We start from the raw sequence: 5,000 nt of genomic DNA, 5'->3' as shown, positions 1-5,000 counted from the left end.
GAACGCTTGTGTATAACAAGTTGTATATCGTTAAAATGCCGGGAAGATGATGTTCAAATGTAATACTAAATTGAAAAATCGTTAGAAATTTTTTCCCATTAATTTATCTTTTTATTTTTTTTTTTTTTTTATAGTTTATTTCACTCCGCCGAAAGTGAAGGCGTTAGTGGTGTGGATGCCCGTATTGCAAGCATGTTTTAAGTCCTTTACCGCAAGCCTGACCCAAAGGCGTTCTTCCTGCATGCGAGGCACCGTGCGCGGAGCAACATAAAGCCTTCCGTTGGGGTTTGCTCTCACTTAGAACCTCACCACAGCCACTTATACCCTTCCCCTCCCTCATCCCATCCCCCACCCACTCACTCACTCACTCTCTCCCACACTGCCATTGAAAAGCCTCGGTAGGAAACGCGCCCTTTCTTCTGGCTCATTACAGAAGCGCCAGACAAAACACGCCGTCTTCCGTGCCTGTGCCGGAGCTTCATTTACAATTGGCTCTTTTCGTCCTTCAGTGTTAGTTAAGCGCAGGATCTTGTAATGCTTTGATGTGCCTCCAAGCACTGGCGCAACCACCATTTTATTTTTAGTAACTTTTCTTATCTTTTACAGTTAGTTATATTCGAGAAATTTAACTAGGGGATGTAGATTTTTATGTCATTAATATGTTATTCTCACGAACAGGGCGATATGATGGTGTAGCCTTTTTGACCTGGCTTTTAATGGTCACGGTCATAGCCTAGGGCATATAGGTAAGGGATGTATCGTCATGCTCAAGTGTCTTATCATAAAACAACCGACGCAGTTAGGGTTTCTTTCTTTGACCTTGCTCTACCACTCCCTCAGCTGCTGGTATCATCTTTATAAGACTCTACCTTATCCCATTTGATTTCAGTAGGTGTTGTGCCTGGAAGTAATTTTTATGATTTGTCGTGCGTTACCTCAGCAGCTGATACTATCCATGATGCTCTAAGTTAAGCCTTGTCTCGTATTTCAAAGGCCACTTTTATATACCTTATGCTTTACCTAACTCCAGTAGTATATGGTAATGCTGATGTTTCTAACGCCTAATGTTATCCATAGTGGCAAATGGGTAAAGAGATTGTTATGGACACCGAAAGCAAGAAGTAGTAATTAGTATCTTTCTCAACTAGTTGAGACAAAGTCTTCTTCAGGTTTCCTCCTTAAGTAGGCATAGTCGAAGTTAGTTGAGACGAATAACCTCACGATCACTTAGTGGATGATGAATAAAAATCATCTTATTCTCCCTTTTATCATGAGGCTACATCTGTTGACGGTAAGCACAGTGATCTACACGTAATATACTTCCCCATTGATTAAAGAAGTTGCCAAAAGGAGATGGTGATCGTCCAAGATGAAGTGAATGAAAGAATAAGAGAACGCGGTACACAGTTGTATAAAGCAAAATAAAGAGCCAACGGTGGGTAGGGCTCCCCAGCCTTGTCAGTGAGCGCCATGTTCCCGGACGGGAACATCGCTGGGGTTAATTCGTAATAAGTTACAACTTGTCGGCGGGCTTGGCCTGTCACAGTTGTGGTGTTTTACCTCCAGGCGAAGTTGGTACGCATTTATCTACCAGCTAGAGAAAGGAGGAACAGCTAGGTGAACTGCGGGCCGTCTGCTGCGAAGGATGTTTTGCGTGGACAAAATAGAGCGCACTAGAGCGATGTGGTTTACAGTGTACGCTACGTACTGTCAGTGGACTGAACCAGGGCACATAAAGCGATCAGGGGAAACAACGGAAAAATCTGTGTATCCTGGTTGTAGATAGAGAGTTGTGGTTCCGGTTCCTTACACATGACAACTAGAAAGTGGTTGTGTGAGCAGATTGGGTAATTTTTCCGTCAAATCTTGGCGCTACCTTCCTAACTCGCGAAACGGCAAACAAGCGTTTGTGTGTGTGTGTGTGTGTGTGTGTGTGTGTGTATTCGTGCTACAGGACTTCGCTTGCTCGAGGTTACACCACGAGTGAAAAGTCGCCTTTTACGAAACTATTGTATCGTCAAATAATTACTTGATCCAAAGGAGTCAACATTTCCTTGCTACCGTAAGTAGCGTAGCTTTGGCTGCAGCAGACTCCTGCAGTCCTGGGGTATTTATAGATATAATAACGAATACCTGGGGTGATTATAGATATGATGAGTAATGTATCTATATCTAACTGTATATTCATCTATCTATCTGTATATATGTATATATTTTATCAGAAAACACTCGTGAAATATAGATATCTCACCAAGCCAGGAGGAACGTAGCCTAGAGGTGCCGAGTGGTGCCGTACTGATAAAATCCACATTTGCAGTTCTGAGTTATTTACTTTGTGGATGGATCCACTAGGAACTTTCGCCCTCTTGACGAAACTTTCTGGCTCAGAGCAAATTCTCATATCTGGCGGCCCCACGCGACTCTGGGCTGGGACTCCCGGCCACCAGCCAATTGTTGTTGTGGAAGATAGAATATTCGGGCGGCGGGTCGGGTCGGAGGAGTGGGGGAAGGAAGGGGGAGGGGGGGCATCAAATATTGGTGGTGTGTTGGGGCGGGGTCTTTCCCAGGTCCCGCCACCCGCCCTACTGCCGGAGCAACACACACGGCTAGACACCGCTCTTCATTTGTCATGATGGGTTCAAGCCGAAGTGTTGCAGGAGATAGAATACAAAAACTTCTGTATATGATGGTTTGCTGTATTACGTATTCAGGTATTTTTTTGTCACCGTATTGTGTCGTGTCAAATCACACCCTCGGCCAGTCTTTCATGAAAGAGTTTTCGTAACATATTGAAAGATGTATAAGTTTAAAGGTATAAGTGAATTACTGACGTTTGAATGTAGATGATAGTATATATTTAGTCATCTGTCCGTGAGACTTTTGAAGAGTTTATCGGAAACTCCGTCGTTGTCTAACAATGCCTACAGCTGTCAGGTGCATGCAAAACAGCTTCTCTGTGTAGCAGATAGAACCATGAAGTCTTCACTTCTGTATCGTAGCACAAATCTGGAAGCTCCTCTATTCAAAGACTAGTCTTATCCACTTCATTTTCAGTCTCTCTGCATCTCATCATCTTCCCTTCAGCTCCAGCACACTCACATATCTCTGTTGCCTGCATCTGTCCTTCACATATGCCCTCACCATTACAGAACCCCATCCGTCACCTAAACCAATAGGTTATCTCCGTTCCAAATGTCACTGTAATGTTCCTCATGTCTCGCATTCATTCCAGGCCTTACCTGGACAATCCTGGAGCGGGCGGTAAGCCTGCTAAGGGTCTCTAGTGGGACGTGTAGGACGTATACCTAAGGGTTTAGGGTGTCCTAACTTTAGGGTCGGCATCATCCATAGGCTTCTTGCTACAAGCACATGTGACATTTCACGAATCTTGTTTTTGAAAGATATTTTTTTTTTTTCATGTTTTGGGTGTATTTGGTCTCTTGTTTCTCTTGCTTCTATTTTGCCAAAATCTTCATTTTATTTTGCTTTCATGTTTTTAGTTATCGAGTGGACACTGGTCCTAAATGTTAATGATAATTTGAGGTTGTCCAAGCTAGGCTACCTTTCTGAGCATAAGTAATCTTTCTAGTATTTCGTCGTCTGTAGTTGTATGAAACAATTTTTCTTTTGTATGCCTAGTTTGTAGCGGTATGTTGATTTGAGGAGAGCTTTAGTTGTTTTGATTTTTGTGGTCGTTAGTGATGTCTGTGATGTGTTTTATGACTGATTGCGAAATTCGATGGCTTTTTTATATTTCATTTTTCTTCTGTTATTGCAGTAAAATGTGTAATATACGTGCAGTATATACAACGCCAGACACCATGTAGATATTCGTTAGTTATTTGATATATTGACATTTGCGTTGGTTTTTATTTATTCCATTATTCAACCGTCCTTCAACATTTCACTGTTTTTTTTTATTCGTATCTTTATTTGGTGCATTCACTTTGGAAGTCATCTTACATTTTTTTCTCTCACTTTTTCACCATAAGTCAGGGTCTTATTTTTGGAAAACGTGTGAAGTGGCGCTACTCCATCCAGTGTAAAATGGGAAAAGTTTTTAGAAGAGAGAAGTAAAGTTCGTGAGTCCCTGATATGTTGGTTGCTGACACGGTGGTTGGTGATATGTTGGTCTGTTGGTATGTTGGCCGTTGATATATTGGCTGTTGACATGCTGTTGATATGTTGTCTGTTGTTATGTTGGCTATTGATATGTTGGCTGTTGACATGCTAGCTGTTGATATGTTGTCTGTTGGTATGTTGGCTGTTGACATGCTAGCTGTTATGTTGTCTGTTGGTATGTTGGCTATAGATATGTTGGCTGTTGATATGTTGTCTGTTGGTATGTTGGCCGATGATATGTTGGTTGCTGACATTTGAGCTCTTGATGCTAGGGCCGTTGACTTGTTTGCTATTGACACGTTGGCTGTCGACTGTTGGCTATTCTTGTTGGTTGTCCTTGATCAACCTATACTGCACGACGTGTCTTAAACCTCACCTCCGCAGCTGTATGAAGTCATGGCCGGCTGTCGCTGCTCAACTCCGTAACGACAGATGAATATGTCACCGTGCCGTCACTTGGGCATCACCGCGTTAATGACCTGCACGCCAACAGCATACCTCATTATTCCCACGTCGTCATACAGCGACGGCGGGAACGGCACCACCGACCGCCTCCAACTCACACTCTCCGGCTCCAGTCACCGAGTTGTAACTTATGCATTCAGTGAATTTAAAGTCATCAGGAAAGCCATTTGTCGTACCTTAGATCGCCTAATATCCCTCACAAAGTTCTGGCAGACTCCAGCATACATATACAATGACTCTGTTCCCCCTGTCATTAGTCATCGTGACACGAGTCTCCGCCACAGCCGACTTATTGCCGAACTTGTTGTGTTGTGAGTGTTGGGAGGCGAGCGTGTTATCGGTCCGTGCGTCGTCTTGGTTATGCCTTCGGAAAGATAGCACGTGAAGAAGAAATCGCTATTTATCGCTCCCGC

At 43.3% G+C, this 5,000-nt stretch overlaps 1 long non-coding RNA gene across 1 annotated transcript in view; it reads left to right on the top strand.

Moving 5' to 3' along the window:
- Positions 1 to 5,000, top strand: part of LOC139753952 (uncharacterized) — a 42,407-nt gene that overhangs the window by 19,808 nt on the left and 17,599 nt on the right. The window lies entirely within an intron of this gene.

This window comes from Panulirus ornatus, chromosome 16, assembly GCF_036320965.1.
Source record: "Panulirus ornatus isolate Po-2019 chromosome 16, ASM3632096v1, whole genome shotgun sequence".
In the NCBI taxonomy this organism is placed as follows: Eukaryota; Metazoa; Arthropoda; class Malacostraca; order Decapoda; family Palinuridae; genus Panulirus; species Panulirus ornatus.
The sequence above is the reverse complement of the archived record's forward strand: the minus strand, read 5'-3'. Positions and strand labels throughout refer to the sequence as shown.